Here is an 18861-nt window from a genome sequence, read left to right as displayed (position 1 = left end):
TTAAAGGGAACATTTCTGTATTATATACAGACATTACAACTTAATTATGCCATGGAGCTGATGAGGATAAGGTTAAAGAACTATTTTGTATTTGCCCAAATAGATTTTCACAGATAGAAACTGGTTAAATCACAAACCAGTGATTACAATGTATAAATTTGTAATTTATAAATTACAAATAAAGTGGTTTATTTGTAATCCCAGAAAATGAGCTTCTCATAAATGGACATCAGGTGTTAAAAAGAGGGACTGGATGACCCAGGATAAATGGTTCAGCAAAATCCCACTTCAGGAACAGGTAAAAAGCACACATGCTCAGATCCTGACATTATGGACTCAGCTAAAACTAACAACTTTTTTTGTTTTTGTTTTGCTGTTGTTGCTGCCTTTTCTTTTTTTAAAGCATGTCATGCTATTATGGTTATGGATATTACTAAATTAAGTACTTTGTGTATAGCATATATAATCAACAATGATAATCAAAGACAATGCCTGATTATCAGGGACCAACATTCTTCAAGGGAAAGAATGGAAGCAGAGACTTGAATCTCTAAATAAATCAAACACTATGACTCTGTACATTGAATTACCTAGATGAAACCTGATCCACTGTATCATTCATGGAATAAAAAATTCTTCTGAGGGCCATGAATGAAACAGACCATTTCTGGAAAAAAAAATCAAGGTCTTCTAAAAATACTTCACACTCTGCGCATCGGCAACTTTGACTATATTCTGTCTCCTGCATAAAAAGCCTGCTCTATTGGGTCGGGAGCATCAGCTGTGTGGTGCTGGAGAGATTTTGAGGAGATACCCCACATCCAGTGGCAAAGGAGAAGCCCCAGTAAGATGGTTGCTGCTGCTAAGTCGCTTCAGTCATGTCCGACTTTGTGCGACCCCATGGACTGCAGCCTACCAGGCTTCTCCATCCATGGGATTCTCCAGGCAAGAACACTGGAGTGGGTTGCCATTTCCTTCTCCAATGCATGAAAGTGAAAAGAGAAAGTGAAGTCGCTCAGTCGTGTCCGATTCTTAGCGACCCCATGGACTGCAGCCTACCAGGGTCCTCCATCCATGGGATTTTCCAGGCAAAAGTATTGGAGTGGGGTGCCATTGCCTTCTCCCAGTAAGATGGTAAGAGGGGGTAAATTGCATTTAGAATCAAACCACATACACGCCAGAGAGACTTATAGGGGTCAAACAAACCATGTGTGCACCAGGACCCAGAGACCCCACAGAGACTAAGACAGAACTGTGTTTAAGTGTCTCTTGTGGAGGTACGGGTCAGCAGTAGACTGCCACAGGGGCAAAGGCTCTGGGTATAGTAGACCAGAGTACGTCATAAGTCTTCTTGGAGGACATTGCCATTAACCCCACCACAGAGCCGCCAGAACTTACACAGGACTGGGGAAACAGATGCATGGAGGTCACAAACAGAACCTTGCGAGCGCCAGGACCCAGGAGAAAGAAGAAGTGACCCCACAAGACACTGACCCAGACTCATCTGTGAGTGTCCAGGAGTCTCCAGTGGAGGCATGGGTCGGTGGTGGCCTGCTGCAAGGCTGGGGGCACTAGTGTAGCAGTGCATGCGTGAGCCTTTTGAAGGAGGTCGCCATTATCTTCACAGTTTCAGTTCAGTTTAGTCACTCATTTGTCCCCGACTCTTTGTGACCCCATGGACTGTAGCAAGCCAGGCGTCCCTGTCCATCACCAACTCCCAGAGTTTACTCAAACTCATGTCCATTGAGTTGGTGATGCCATCCAACCATGTCATCCTCTGTTGTCCCTTTCTCCTCCCACCTTCAATCTTTCCCAGCATCAGGGTCTTTTCAAATGAGTCAGTTCTTCCAATCAGATAGCCAAACTACTGGAGTTTCAGTTTCAGCATCAGTCCTTCCAATGAATATTCAGGACTGATTTCCTTTAGGATGGACTGGTTGGATCTCCTTGCAGTCCAAGAGACTCTCAAGAGTCTTATCCAACACTACAGTTCAAAAGCATCAATTCTTTGGCGCTCAGCTTTCCTAAAAGTCCAACTCTCACATCCATACATGACTACTGGAAAAACCATAGCTTGGACTAGATGGATCTTTGTTGGCAAAGAAATGTCTCTGCTTTTTCATAAGCTGTCTAGGTGGCCCCAGGTAAATTACAGGGAGGGAACACAGCCCTACCATCAGCACAAAATTGGATTAAAGTTTTACTGAGTATGGCCCCACACATCAGAACAAGACCCAGTTTCCCCCTCAGTCAGACTTTCCCATCAGGAAGCTGCTATAAGCCTCTTATCCTTCCCAATCAGAGGGCAGAGAGACTGAAAACCATAATCACAGAAAACTAACCAATCTGATCACATGGACCACAGTCTTGTCTAACTCAGTGAAACTATGAGCCATGCCCTGTAGGATCACCCAAGATGAATGAATCATGGTGGAGAGTTCTGACAAAATGTGATCTACTGGAGAAGAGAATGGCAAACCACTTCAGTATTGCCTTGAGAATCCCATGAACAGTATGCAAAGGCAAGAAGATATGACAATGAAAGCTGAACTACCCAGGTCAGTAGGTGCCCAATGTGCTACTGGAGATCAGTGGAGAAATAACTCCAGAAGGAATGAAAAGATGGAGCCAAAGCAAAAACAACTGATGATGAAAGTAAAGTCCGATGCTGTAAAGAGCAATATTGCAATAGGAACCTGGAATGCTAGGTTCATGAATCAAGGTAAATTGGAAGTGGTCAAACAGGAGATAGCAAGAGTGAACATCAACATTTTATGAATCAGTGAACTAAAATGGACTGGAATGGGAGAATTTAACTCAAATGACCATTATATCTATTACTGTGGGCAAGAATCCCTTAGAAGAAATGGAGTAGCCCTCACAGTGAACAAAAGAGTCCAAAATGCAGTACTTGGATGTAATCTCAAAAATGACAGAATGATCTCTGTTCGTTTCCAAAGCAAACCATTCAATATCATAGTAATCCAAGTCTATGCCCCAACCAATAATGCTGAAGAAGCTGAACTTGAATGGTTCTATGAAGACCAATAAGACCTTCTAGAACTAACACCCAAAAAAGATGTCCTTTTCATTATAGAGGACTGGAATGTAAAAGTAAGAATTCAAGAAATACCTGGAGTAACAGGCAAATTTGGCCTTGGTGTATAGAATGAAGCAGGGCAAAGGCTAATAGAATTTTGCCAAGAGAATGCACTGGTCATTGCAAACACCCTCTTCCAACAACAAAAGAGAAGACTCTACACATGGACATCACCATATGCTCAATACTGAAATCAGATTGATTGTATTTTTTGCAATTAAAGATGGAGAAACTCTATACAGTCAGCAAAACAAGACCAGGAGGTGACTGTGGTTCAGATCATGAATCCTTATTGCCAAATTCAGACTTAAATTGAAGAAAAGAGAGAAAACCACTAGACCACTCATGTATGACCCAAATCAAATCCCTTATCATTATGCAGTGGAACTGAGAAATAGATTCAAGGCATTACATCTGATAGCCAGAGTGCCTGATGAACTATGGACGGAGGTTTGTGACCCTTTACAGGAGACAGGGATCAAGACTATCCCCAAGAAAAAGAAATGCAAAAAGGCAAAGTGGTTGTCTGAGGAGGCTTTATAAATAGCTGTGCAAAGAAGAGAAGCGAAAAGCAAATGAGGAAAGAAAAGATATACACACTTGAATGCAGAGTTCCAAGAAGTAGCAAGGAGAGATAAGAAAGCCTTCAGTATGAGTGCAAAGAAATCGATACACGATACTGGATGCTTGGGGCTAGTGCACTGGGACGACCCAGAGGGATGGTATGGGGAGGGAGGAGGGAGGAGGGTTCAGGATGGGGAACACATGTATACCTGTGGCGGATTCATTTTGATATTTGGCAAAACTAATACAATTATGTAAAGTTTAAAAATAAAATAAAATTTAAAAAAAAAAGAAATAGAGGAAAACAATAGAATGGGAAAGACTAGAGATCTCTACAAGAAAATTAGAGATACCAAGGGAACATTTTATGCAAAGATGGGCACAGTAAAGGACAGAAATGGTATGGACCAACAGAAGCAGAAGATATTAAGAAGAGGTGGCAAGAGTACACAGAACTGTACAAAAAAGATCTTCACAACCTAGATAATCACGATGGTATGATCACTCACCTAGAGCCAGACAATCTGGAATTCGAAGTCAAGTGGGCCTTAGGAAGCATCACTACGAACAAAGCAAGTGGAGGTGATGGAATTCCTATTGAGCTATTTCAAATCCTCAGAGATGATGCTGTTAAAGTGCTGCATTCAATATGCCAGGAAATTTGGAAAACTCAGCAGTGGCCACAGGACTGGAAAAGGTCAGTTTCCATTTCAATCCCATAGAAGGGCAATGAGAAAGAATGCTGAAACTACTGCACAATTGCACTCATCTCACATGCTAGAAAAGTAATGCTCAAAATTCTCCAAGCCAGGCTTCAACAGTATGTGAATCATGAAATTCCAGATGTTCAAGCTAGATTTAGAAGATGCAGAAGAACCAGAGGTCAAATTGCCAACATCTGCTGGATCATCAAAAAAGCAAGAGAGTTCCAGAAAAACATCTACTTCTGTTTTATTGATGATACCAAATCATTTGACTGAGTGACCACAACAAACTGGAAAATTCTTAAAGAGATGGGACTTCCAGACCACATGACTTGCCTCCTGAGAAAACTGTATGCAGGTCATGTATGCAGGTCATGAAGCAACAGTTAGAAATGGACATGGAACAACAGACTGGTTCTAAATTGGGAAAAGAGTACATCAACGCTGTTTATTGTCACCCTGCTTATTTAACATATGCAGAGTACATCATGAGAAACTCTGGGCTGGATGAAGTACAAGCTGGAATCAAGATGGCCAGGAGAAATATCAGTAACCTTAGATATGTGGATGACACCACACTTATGGCAGAAAGTGAAGAACTAAAGAGCCTCGTGATGAAAGTGAAAGAGGAGAGTGAAAAAGTTGGTTTAATATTCAACATTCAGAAAACAAAGATCATGGCATCCGGTCCCATCACTTCATGGCAAATAGATGGGGAAACAATGGAAACAGTGACAGATCTTATTTTGGGGGGGCTCCAAAATCACTGCAGATGGTGACTGCAGCCATGAAATTAAAAGACACTTGATCCTTGGAAGAAAAGCTACGATCCACCTAGACAGCATATTAAAAAGCAGAGACATTCCTTTGCCAACAAAGGTCCATCTAGTCAAAGCTATGGTTTTTCCAGTAGTCATGTATGGATGTGAGAGTTGGACTTTTAGGAAAGCTGAGCACCAAAGAATTGATGCTTTTGAACTGTGGAGTTGGAGAAGACTCCTGAGAGTCTCTTGGACTACAAGAAGATCCAACCAGTCCATCCTAAAGGAAATCAGTCCTGAATATTCATTGAAAGGACTGATGTTAAAGCTGAAACTCCAATACTTTGGCCACCTGATTTGATGAACTGACTCATCTATAAAGACCTGATGCTGGGAAAGACTGAAGGTGGGAGGAGAAGGATACGGCAGAGGATGAGATGGTTGGATGGCATCACCGACTCAATGGACGTGAGTTTGAGTAAACTCTGGGGGATGGTGATGGACTGGGAGGCCTGGCCTGCTGCAGTCCATGGGGTTGCAGAGAGTCACACAAGACTGAGCAACCGAACTGAATTGAATGGACTGGGAAGATCCCTTTGAGAAAATGGCTACCCATTTCAGTACTCTTTTCCGCGAAATCTCAAGGACAGAGGAGACTGGCGGGCTACCATGTGGTAAGAGTCAGACATGATTTAATGACCAAACAAAAACAACAAAGGGGCTTCCCAGGTGGCTCAGTGGTAAAGAATGCATCAGCAGTGCAGGAGATGCAGGAGACGTTGGTTTGATCTCTGTGCCTGGAAGATCCTCTGGAGAAGGGCATGGCAACCCACTCCATAACATTTTTCTGGAGAATCCCATTGACAGAGGAAACTGACAGGGTAAAGTTCATAGAGTCTCGAAGAGTCAGACAGGACTGTAGCGAATGAGTGCACATACAACAATAACAAAAATTCAAAGCCCAGGGTTCCTTCCAGACTCAGTTTTATGTATTTTGGATATCAACCCTTTTCCAGATAGATGATTTGCAAATAGTTTCTCCTATTGGATTGCTTTTTATTTTGTTGATGGCTTCTTTTACTGTGCAGAAGCTCTTTAGTTTGATGTAGTCCCACTTGTGTGTTTCGGCTTTTGGTAACAGATTCAAAAGATCATCACCAAGACCAATGTCAAGGAGCTTTCCACTTTGAGGAATTCTATGGTTTCAGGATTTACATTCCATTAAGCCTTTAACACTTTTTGAGTTACTTTTTGTGTGTGTTATAAAAGAGTAGTCTAGTTTCATTCTTTTGCATGTGAATATTCGTTTCCTCCAAAACCATTTATTAAAGAGATTCTCTCCCCATTTTGGTCTTAGCTTGTCATAAATTTATTTACTATGCTGTTCTTGTTCAGTTGCTCAGCTGCGTCCAACTCTTTGCGACCCCATGGACTGCAGCACACCAGGCTTCCTTCTCCTTCATCATCTCCCAGAGCTTGCTCAAACTCATGTCCATCAAGTTGGTGATGCCATCCAACTGTCGCATCCCTCTATTGTCCCCTTCTCCTCCTGCCTTCAATCTTTCCCAAAATCAGGGTGTTTTCTAATGAGCTGGCTCTTCACATTAGGTGGTCATATTATTGGAGTTTCAGCTTCAGCATCAGTCCTTCCACTGAATATTCAGGATTGATTTCCTTTAGGATTGACTGATTGGATCTCCTTGCTGTCAGAGGGACTCTCAAAAGTCTTCTCCAACACCACAGTTCAAAAGCATCAATTCTTTGGTGCTCAGCTTTCTTTATGGTCCAACTCTCACATCCATAAATGACTACTGGAAAACCATAACTTTGACTCTATGACCTTTATCAGCAAAGTAATGTCTCTGCTTTTTATTGACCATGTATGTGTGGCTATCGGAGAAGGCAATGGCAACCCATTCCAGTACTCTTGCCTGGAAAATCCCATGGACGGAGGAGCCTGGTAGGCTGCAGTCCATGGGGACGCAACAAGTTGGACACGACTGAGTGACTTCACTTTCACTTTTCACTTTCATGCTTTGGAGAAGGAAATGAAAACCCACTCCAGTGTTCTTGACTGGAGAATCCCAGGGATGGCGGAGCCTGGTGGGCTGCCGTCTTTGGGGGTCTCACATAATTGGACACGACTGAAGCGACTTAGCAGCAACAGCATGTGTGGCTATATTTCTGGGCTCTCTATTCAACTCCATTAATCTATGTGTCTGTGTTTATGCCAATACCATACTGTTTTAATTACTATAGCTTTGCAATATAATTTTAGCATGATGCCTCCAGCTTTAATCTCCTTTCTCAAGATTGCTTTAGCTATTCAGGGCCTTTGCAGTTTCATACAAATTTTAGGATTGCTTGTTATATTTCTGTGAAAAATGTCACTGGAATTTTAATAGGGATTGCATTGAATCTGTAGACTGCTTTTGGTATTATGGACATTTTAATATTAATTCTTCCAATCCATGAGAATTAGTATATTTGCCATTACTTGTGTCTTCAGTTACATTCATTAGTGTCTTATAGTTTTCAACATATATGCCTTTCAACTCCTTGGTTAAATTATTCCCTAGGTATTTTACTATTTTTTATGTAATTGTAAATGGGATTATTTCCTTAATTTCTATTTCTGATAGTCTATTGTTAGTGTAGAAGAATGCACTGGAATTCTGTATACTGATTTGTATCCTGAAACTTTACTGAATTTATTACTTGTAACAGTTTTGTGTTTTTTTTTTTTGCTTGTTTGTTTTTTGGTAGTTTTTGGAATTTTTGATATATAAAATGATGTCTTCTTCAAATAGTGACAGGGTTCTTTTCCTTTCCAATTTGGATGTCTTTTATTTCTCCTTCTTTATTAACTGTTCTGGCTGAAACTTTCAATAATATGCCAAATAAAAGTGGCAAGAGTGGACATCTTTGTGCTGCTCTGATTATTAGAGGAGAAACTTTCAGCTTTTCACTGTTGAGTATTAATATTAGTTATTATCACAGGCTTGTCATTTACAGCCTTTTATTATGCTGAGGCATGCTCCATCTACACCATTAAAAGTATTTATTATAAATACATGCTGAATTTTGTTAAATGCTTTTTCTATGGATATTCAAATGATCACATGATTTTTATTCTTCAGCTTGATAACATGGTGTATCATGCTGACTCATTTGTAGATGTTGAACTAAATTTGCACCTCTGGAATAAATCTCACTTGATCATGGTGAATGACCCTTTTAGTGCATTGTTGTATTCAGTTTACTAAGATTTTGTTGAGGATTTTTGCATCTATGTTCATTAAAGCCCTGTAATTTTCTTTTCTTTTTTTGCCTGGTTTTAGTATCATGGTAATACAGGTCTTTTAAAATGAATTTGGAAATGTTACCTCCTATTCTATTTTTTTTTTAAGTTTGAGAAGGATTGGTATTCATTCTTCCTTGAATGTTTGGTAGGATTCAGTTTTGAATTTTTGTTCTTTGGGAAGTTGTTGATTATTCATCCAGTTTCTTCCTGGTAAGCACTCTATTTAGCTTTTCTGTTTCTTTGTGATTCAATCTTGGAAGGTCATATGTCTCTAGAATTTATCAATTTCTTCTAGATTGTCCAATTTGTTGACATATAATTCTTCACAGTCATCTGTCAATATATTTTGTATCTCTGTGGTATGAATTGTAATGTCTCCTCTTTCATTTTTGATGTTTACTTAATTTAGTCCTCTCTTTTTTACTTGGTAAGTCTAGCTAAAGGTTTGTCAATAATTATTTTCAAAGAATCAGCTCTTAGTTTCATTGATATTTTCCGTTGTCTTTTTAGTCAACATTTTTTAGTTTAGAAACTTTTAGATATCATTTATCTCCACTCTGATCTTTGTTACATCTTTCCAGCTATGAACTTTAAGCTTAGTTGGTTTATCTTTTTTTAGTTCCTTAAGATATAAAGTTAGGTTGTTTATTTGAGATATTGCTTTTTTCTTGAAGTAGACATGTTAGTCTGCTTGATGTTGTCTAATAAGTCCCTTAAGCTCTCTTCCTTTTTTCAAATTCTTTTTTTCTTCTGATCTGCTTAGATGAATTCCTTTGTCCTGTATTCAAGATCACTGATCCCTTCTTCTGCTTCATCTAGTCTGCTGATGAACTCATCTAGTGTATTTTTCATTTGTTACTTTGATCCTCATCTCTCTGATTTCTGTTTGGTAATTTCTTATTTTTTTCTATCTCCATCAATGTTCTTACTCTGTTCATCTAGTCTTCTCCCAAGTTTGGTTAGCACCTTTATGACCACTACTTTGAATCATTTATTGGGTAAATTACTCATCTCCACTTCATTTAGGTTTTTTCTGAGGTCTTACCTTATTCTTTCATTTGGAAAATATTTTTCTGTTTCCTTATTTTGCTTGACTCTTTATGATCGTTTCTGTGTATTAAGTGAAACTCTTGCCTCTCCCCACCTTGAAGGAGTGGCCTTCTTTCCCTAGATCTTGGCTTTCTCATGAAACTCTGTAATTGGCCAGGTAGTCTGCCTTATTATTTTTTAGTGGCTCGCAGGTGGCGGTGGTGTGCCAAGAACTGTCAATGTTATAAAGGGAAAGATCTCAGTCAGCACCTAGTTTCAGGGTGCTTGGAAGCCAGACCCCTCAGGCAGTAGCTTTTGACATATGCAAATGTTCAAGTTCCTTTGGGAATGCAATTGTAAACCCTGCTGGCTCCAGACCAGGCACTCCAGATACGTCCTATTGGCAACAGTTGCAATATTCAGGGCTCTAGATGAATGTATTTGGAAGTCACTACTTTCTGTTCCCTGGAGAAGGCAATGGCAACCCACTCCAGTACTCTTGCCTGGAAAATCCCATGGATGGAGGAACCTGGTAGGCTGCAGTCCATGGGGTCGCTAGGAGTTGGACACGACTGAGCGACTTCACTTTCACTTTTCACTTTCGTGCATTGGAGAAGGAAATGGCAACCCACTCCAGTGTTCTTGCCTGGAGAATCCCAGGGATGGGGGAGCCTGGTGGGCTGCCATCTATGGGGTCGCACAGAGCTGGACACGACTGAAGCGACTTAGCAGCAGCAGCAGTGTCTGTTCCCAAGACTACCGCCACAGCCTCTAGACGAGTGGTAAACCTGAAGCTGTCCCTCAGGCTGAGGCTCCAGGATAAGTAAATAGGCCTCTTTCACAGAAAGACTAAATAAATGTGTTTCACTCTAGTGTTTGTGCAGTGTCCTGAGAATTGCCTCTGATTGTTACAGATCTGTGGGACTTGACAATGCAAGCCCCTCTGGCTACCAAAGCCAGGCAGTCAAGGAGCTTCCCCTATGCCCACAAAAACTGGGGCACCAGACACAGGTTAGAGCTATCTTCCAAGAGACACTGGCATTCTGAGGCACAGTACAGAGTGTGAAGAGAGCATCTGCCCTCTAAGGTCTTTGAAAGATCTGAAGTCAGTCCTCTGATGTGTGTTTAATTAGAAGAATGCCCCTCACACTGCAGCTATGCTGATAAGTCTTTCACAGAAAGATTGAGTTCCTGGGTCTGTTGCCTCTTGCTGTGCCCTCAGGTGGCAGCTATTTAAAAATGCTTTCTCCAGTGGTTATCATTCTGTGAGACCCACAAGTGTAAGCCCTGCTGACTTCTAGAGCCAGGTGATATACCGGTGTCCCTTTGTGGCTGCTGCAGAAATGAGGGTACCAGACAAGGGTACAAGCTCTTTTTCTGGGAGATACCGGAAAGCTAGAGTGAGGGAGAGTGAGAGGATGAAGACTGTGTCCACCAGCTTTCATCCCGAGAGCCTTTCCCTGGGTCGCGAGGAGTGTGCCAGGCCAGGAGCTTCTGGGCAAGGAAATGGGCCTCCTCAGAAAGACCAGGGGTGTTACAATCTGCTATCTGTGCCCTGGGGGTGGCAGCCTGCTAAGAACTGTCTCTGACTGTTACACTCCCATGAATCCAAGAAAGCAAGCTGTTAGAGCCAGGTGCCCAAGGGCGGTCCCCTGGGTTGCTGCCAGAAAACTGTATACCAGACATAAAAATCCAGGACACCAGCTGTGTGTGACAGCTCCCACCTTGAGACATTGACACTGAGGAGCTGGCAGGGAGAGACCACATAGATGCCACCTTCCAAGAAGAAAAGAAGAGATGGTGCCTGCAGGCTTTAGTGAGTCAGAGGAAGAGTACAAGGATGCCACTGGCCAGTGCCTCCATTCCTGGTCAGAATTCGAATAGGCCCCTTCCCCTCTGGCAGGCACTTAAACATTTAACGATCAGCAAACAAATCTTAACACACAGTCTGGGTGCTTTTCTAACTGCCACCTCTGTGCTGTGCCCTGGGGTGAATGAGTCCTTTAAGCGCAGTTTTCCAGTTCACTATAGCTCTTTGGGTCTCATGATCATGAGCCCCACTGGCTTTCAAAGCCTGATGATTTGGGGGCTCGTCTCTCAGGCGCAAGTCCTGAGTTGGGGTACCCGATGTGGGGTACAGACTTCCCATTCCTGAGGAAGAAGTTCAGGATTTATGAGTTCCCTCCCAGTTGTGGGTCACCACGCCAGGGTGTGGGGTTTAAGGCAGGGTCAGGTATCTGCTTCTACCCGCCTTGATGGGGCCTTTTTCTCACTTGATATGATGAAAAAGTTAAGCTAGTCTGAGAGTCTTTTTCAGAGGGAATTGTTCCATACGTAGCCTAGTTTTGGAGTGTCTGTGGGAGGAGGTGAGTCCAGCATCTTCCTACATTACCATCTTAGATCACCTTTTAACACTTAGTTTAAAAAGACAAATTTATCCCAGCACAATGGACAGACAGTCTGAGAATGACGCTACTCTCTTAGACCCAATTTCATTCATGAGAAACATAAGTGAACACAGAAACTGCACCTGAACGAACCCAGTTAGAAATATTCAGTCCATACTCAGCCCGCCATGTGTGTCGTGAGTCACCCCATCCACGTTTGATGGTAACACTTGCCCTCTGATCTCACACAGCCTTCTTTCCACTGCTTCACAATAACTCACAAGCTGCAGCCCTTCCCATGATCACTCCCACAAGCAAACTGCACGTCCTTTCAAGGTCAAGTGCCATATTTCTTGTGTTATTTCTGTATATCTTAACCATTTAACACTGTAAAACTTAGCTGCCATTTTTATTTGATGCCTATTTTTTCAAAGTGTCACTTACAGTTTTTCAGTATTGTGTCCCTGGTTCCATTTTTCCTACAAGCCCTGTGCAATGATTTTTAGAAACAGATATGTCATATTACAGCAGAGCTATATATCATGGTGGAGAAAAAGAACTCTGAATCAAGAGGAGGATTCCAAAGCTCTTTCCTCTTTAAGTAAGTATTAGTCTCTCAGCCGTGTCCAGCTTTTGCAACCCATGGACTGTATGTAGCCCACTAGGTTACTCTGTCCATGGAATTCTCTAGGCAAGAATACCGGAGCTGGTTGCCATTTCCTTCTCCTTTCCTTCTTTGGGCATAAGAAAATAGTTGGACCTTCAACATAGAATCAAGCATAAAAACCAAAAAAAAGTGTTTTACATACTTTTTTTAAGTTTTTGTTTTGATGTGGACCATTTTCTTAAAAATCTTTATTGAATTTGTTACAATATTGCTTTTGTTTTATGCTATGGTTTTTTGGCCACAAGGCCATGGGATCTTAGCTCTGGGACCGGGAATCAAACCCACCGTCCCCTGCACTGGGAGGCAAAGTCTAAAACATTGGACTTCCAGGGAAGTCCCAAGAAAACTCTCTTAATTCCAAGTCTTTTGATCACATCTTTAGCTCATAGCCTTCACATAGTCTTAAATTTCCTCAATCATTATCCTCTAACTAAACCTCTAGCAAAGGAGATACCACCATTCCCCTGGATAACTCATTTTATTTTTTTTTAACTCTTATTTTGCTAATTTTCCTGAGTTGCTTACATTGTTTTGAGTATCAAAAAAGCCTCCTAACTATATGTTACCAGGAAAAGGAGAAAAATCTATAGGTACTGTCATTATTTCCTAATTTAATACAACTCTTCTTAGAAAAAGAGCTATACACACACGCTCATGGACATATTAATTCACTTACACCACAAATGTTTACCACACAGGTACTATGTGCCAGACACTAGAAGAGACAAGCCAAGAATCCAAAAGACACTATTCCTGGCTGCAGTAGACTTAGTCTCTAGTGGACGTGGCAGGTACTACATGAACTATCACACAGACAAATATATCAATACAAACTGATGGATAATTAAGGGTTTGCTGAAAGATGACAGCCAGAGGAACCGATTTTGCCCAGTGTGTTAGGGAAAGGCTTCTCTGAGGAATTAATATACAAACTGAGGCCTCTGTGATGACTGGGAGTTACTTGGTAAAGAAAAGGGATCAGTTCTATAGGCAGAATGAGTAGCAAGTAGGAAGTCTTTAGTTACATGTGAAAAGAACAAAGAGAAGTTCAGTGTGCCTGGAGCCTGGTGAGCAAGGAGACAGAGTGACATATGACACAGGCGGAAGGAGCCAGGGGAACAAGAAAGTCATATTAAAATGTGAGATTATATCTAGAGTACAGCAGTAACTATTTACCACATTTTAATCAAGTGAGTGATAGGATCTAATAAAGACTTTGCAAAGATCACCTGACGACTGTGTGTATAAAAAACTGAACTAAGAGGCTGAATAACAGAATGGGAAGATATTTAAATAGAGAATGGTGAATGCTACCAGCTACTGGTTTAAACTGTACCACTTGCTAGTCCAGAAGGTTTGGACAGCAGATTTAACTTGAACTATAACTGTTTTAAGCTTGCTTCTCCTGCATTTTTGGGAAAGCAAAATCGCCCAACCCAACTTCACAATATCACTGTGAGGAATCATTAAATAATGTATAGAGAAGCACTGAAAAATCTTGAAAGTCCCAAATAAAAATAAGATATGGCTAAAAGGAACTATACAGCTTACATTATCTAATAGAGTTACTTCTGATAAATTCTATAGGCATTTTGAGCATTGCTTTACTAGCATGTGAGATGAGTGCAATTCTGCAGTAGTTTGAGCATTCTTTGGCATTGCCTTTCTTTGGGATTGGAATGAAAACTGACCTTTCCCAGTCCTGTGGCCACTGCTGAGTTTTCCAAATTTTCTGGCATTTTGACTGAGGCGCTTTCACAGCATTATCTTTCAGGATTTGAAGTAGCTCAACTGGAATTGCATCACCTCCACTTGCTTTGTTCACAGTGATGCTTTCTAAGGCCCACTTGACTTCACATTCCAGGATGTCTGGCTCTAGGTGAGTAATCATGCCATCGTGATTATCTTGATCATGAAGATCTTTTTTGTACAGTTCTTCTGTGTATTCTTGCCACCTCTTCTTAATATCTTCTGCTTCTGTTAGGTCCATATCGCACAACTGCACTCATCTCACACGCTAGTAAAGTAATGCTCAAAATTCTCCAAGCCAGGCTTCAGCAATACGTGAACCGGGAACTTCCAGATGTTCAAGCTGGGTTTAGAAAAGGCAGAGGAACCAGAGATCAAATTGCCAACATCTGCTGGATGATCAAAAAAGCAAGAGAGTTCCAGAAAAACATCTATTTCTGCTTCATTGACTATGCCAAAGCCTTTGAGTGTGTGGATCACAATAAACTGTGGAAAATTCTGAAAGAAATGGGAATACCAGACCACCTGACCTGCCTCTTGAGAAACCTATATGCAGGTCAGGAAGCAACAGTTAGAACTGGACATGGAACAAAAGACTGGTTCCAAATAGGAAAAGGAGTACGTCAAGGCTGTATATTGTCACCCTGCTTATTTAATTTATATGCAGAGTACATCTTGAGAAACACTGGACTGGAAGCACAAGCTGGAATCAAGACTGCCGGGAGAAATACCAATAACCTCAGATATGCAGATGACACCACCCTTATGGCAGAAAGTGAAGAAGGCCTAAAGAGCCTCTTGATGAAAGTGAAAGAGGAGAGTGAAAAAGTTGGCTTAAAGCTCAACATTCAGAAAATGAAGATCATGGCATCTGGTCCCATCACTTCATGGCAAATAGAGGGAAAACAGTGGAAACAGTGTCAGACTTTAATTTTTTGGGCTCCAAAATCACTGAGGATGGTGACTGCAGCCATGAAATTAGAAGACGCTTACTCCTTGGAAGGAAAGTTATCACCAACCTAGATGGCATATTAAAAAGCAGAGGCATTACTTTGGCAACCAAGGTCCGTCTAGTCAAGGCTATGGTTTTTCCAGTGGTCATGTATGGATGTGAGAGTTGTACTGTGAAGAAAGCTGAACACTGAAGACTTGATGTTTTTGAACTATGGTGTTGAAGACTCTTGACAGTCCCTTGGACTGCAAGGAGATCCAACCAGTCCATTCTAAAGGAGATCAGTCCTGGGTGTTCATTGGAAGGACTGATGCTGAAGCTGAAACTCCAGTACTTTGGCCACCTCATGCGAAGAGTTGACTTATTGGAAAAGACTCTGATACTGGGAGGGATTGGGGGCAGGAGAAGGGGACGACAGAGGATGAGATGGCTGGATGGCATCACTGACTCGACAGACATGAGTTTGAGTAGGCTCTAGGAGTTGGTTATGGACAGGGAGGCCTGGAGTGCTGTGATTCATGGGGTCGCAAAGAGTCGGACACGCCTGAGCAACTGAACAGATTGGCATTTTAATCTTTAATGATCACTACATATTAAATAAATATCATAATTACATATTTCTCTTTAAAGGCTCAAAAATGTATTTTTTTAAAGCAGATCAAATATTAATTCTGAAGGGAACTACCGTTTAAATTGTATTTTAATGTAAGAACCAAGAGACCAACTTTATCACAAATGTTAACTAGAATGCATATAACCCTGTGTTTGCACTTCCTGAAAGACATTATTTTTCAGTTTCATTACCTAGTATGATCTTAATTAGGTGGCCTGATCTGTGAGGTGCCAAAATGCTAGGAGTTAATATTAAGATATTAACACTTGATTGCAAATACAGAAACCGAAGAAATACCTCTATCCAAGGTCTGATTATATTTAGTGATTCTAGTTACATGCGTGGGTGATACTACTGGCAAACTTAGTTACAGAAGAGTCACAGTATAGTAATGCATATATACGGAAACTAGAAAGATGGTACTAATGAACCTATTTGCAGGGCAGCAAAGGAGACACAGACACAGAGGACAGACTTATAGACAAGCATTTGAGGGGAGGAAGGAGAGGGTAAGATGAATGGAGAAAGTAGCATGGAAGCATATGCATTACCAAATGTAAAATAGATAGCCAACGGAAATTTGCTCTTTGACTCAGGAAACTCACACCAGGGCTCTATAACAATCTAGAGGGCTGGGAAGGGGTAGGAGGCGGGAGGGAAGTTCAAGAGAGAGGAGACATATACACACCTATGGCTAATTCATGGTGATGTATGACAGAAATCAAACCAATAGGTAAAGCAATTATCCTTCAATTAAAAATAAATAAATTTTTAAAAAGGGGGAGTTTACTTGCTGTGAGAGTTCTAGTGCCATCACATATGGTCATGTGCTAGGTGAAGATGCGTGGGAGTCAGAGAGGCACCTCCCACATATGCTCCAGGCATTCCATGTAAGTCCTGCTTAGTGAGTGACATGAGGCCTCTTGTCATCTAGAGGTATTCTGCACTGATATGATGCTCATTGGCACATGATATTATATAGAAAAGCATTCATTATGTTTCCATTTCAAAAGATTTCTTGAAATGTATTCAAAATATAATATTGTTTTTGAATAATATTTTACAACCAAAGAGTTATAGGAAAAATATTAACACTCTTGTTTGGTGAAAGATTCTAAAAGATACTGAGAAATGAACAAAAGGCCATTAGAGAAGGCCCCTGGGATTAAATATTCTTGAGTATTTACTAAAAAAAATACATGAACTCATTCAAGAAATGTGGACTCTGGCAAACAAGCTATATATTGTGCCAATGAGATTTTAAGTAAATAGACTATTAGAAAAGTACATTTGATTCAATAACATACACATAAAGCATGGCAGTAAAACCCAATAATCAAAACTGCTTAGATTTGCTTATTAATTGGTATCCAGACAATCACAGATATTGCCATGTGTTCACCAATCAACATCCGATGTATACTGAAATGTTTTAAGACTACCCAGAGTACAGAGTTCCAAAGAATAGGAAGGAGAGATAAGAAAGCCTTCCTCAGCGATCAGTGCAAAGAAATAGAGGAAAAAAATAGAATGGGAAGACTAGAGATCTCTTCAAGAAAATTAGAGATACCAAGGGAACATTTCATGGAAAGATGAGCTTAATAAAGGACAGAAATGGTATGGATCCAACAGAGGCAGAAGACATTAAGAAGAGGTGGCAAAAATGCACAGAAATGTACAAAAAAGATTTTCACGACCAGAAAATCACAAAGGTGTGATCACTCACACTCACCTAGAGCCGGACATCCTGGTATATGAACTCAGGTAGGCCTTAGGAAGCATCACTACAAACAAAGCTAGTGGAGGTGATGGAATTCCTGTTGAGCTATTTCAAATCCTGAAAGACGATGCTGTGAAAGTGCTGCACTCAATATGCCAGCAAATTTGGAAAACTCAGCAGTGGCCACAGGACTGGAAAAGGTCAGTTTTCATTCCAATCCCAAAGAAAGGCAATGCCAAAGAATGCTCAAACTACTGCACAACTGCACTCATATCACATGCTAGTAAAGTAATGCTCAAAAATCTTCAAGACAGGCTTCAGCAATATGTGAACTGTGAACTTCCTGATGTTCAAACTGATTTTAGAAAAGGCAGAGGAACCAAAGATCAAATTGCCAACATCTGCTGGATCATCAAAAAAGCAAGAGAGTTCCAGAAAAACATCTATTTCTGCTCTATTGACCATGCCAAAGCCTTTGACTGTGTGGATCACTGTGGAAAATTCTGAAAGAGATGGAAACACCAGACCACCTGACCTGCCTCTTGAGAAACCTAACCTGTATACCGGTCAGGAAGCAACAGTTAGAACTGGACATAAAACAACAGACCGGTTCCAAATAGGAAAAGGAGTACGTCAAGGCTGTATACCGTCACCCTGCTTATTTAACTTGTATGCAGAGTACATCATGAGAATCACTGGGCTGGAGAAAACACAAGCTGGAATCAAGATTGCAGGGAGAAATATCAGTAACCTCAGATATGCAGATGACACCACCCTTATGGCAGAAAATAAAGAAGAACTAAAGACTCTCTTTATGAAAGTGAAAGAAGAGAGTGAAAAAGTTGGCTTAAAGCTCAACATTCAGAAAACGAAGATCATGGCATCTGGTCCCATCAGTTCATGGCAAATAGATGGGGAAACAGTGGAAATAGTGTCAGACTTTATTTTTCTGGGCTCCAAAATCACTGCGGATGGTAATTGCAGCCATAAAATTAAAAGACGCTTACTCCTGGGAAAGAAAGTTATGACCAACCTAGACAGCATATTAAAAAGCAGAGGCATTACTTTGCTAACAAAGGTCCATCTAGTCAAGGCTATGGTTTTTCCAGTTGTCATGTATGGATTAAGAGTTGAACTATAAAGAAAGCTGAGCACTGAAGAATTGACGCTTTGGAATTGTGGTGTTGGAAAAGACTCTTGAGAGTCCCTTGGACTGCAAGGAGATCCAACCAGTCCATTCTAAAGATCAGTCCTGGGTGTTCACTGTAGGGACTGATGTTGAAGCTGAAACTCCAATACCTTGGCCACCTC

General features: G+C 41.0%; 1 protein-coding gene across 8 annotated transcripts in view; it reads right to left on the bottom strand.

The window, feature by feature from the left end:
* The window catches only part of NCKAP5 (NCK associated protein 5), a 1211030-nt gene that overhangs the window by 518772 nt on the left and 673397 nt on the right, over positions 1–18861 (bottom strand). The window lies entirely within an intron of this gene.

This window comes from Bos indicus, chromosome 2, assembly GCF_029378745.1.
Source record: "Bos indicus isolate NIAB-ARS_2022 breed Sahiwal x Tharparkar chromosome 2, NIAB-ARS_B.indTharparkar_mat_pri_1.0, whole genome shotgun sequence".
NCBI classification, from domain to species: Eukaryota; Metazoa; Chordata; class Mammalia; order Artiodactyla; family Bovidae; genus Bos; species Bos indicus.
The sequence above is the reverse complement of the archived record's forward strand: the minus strand, read 5'-3'. Positions and strand labels throughout refer to the sequence as shown.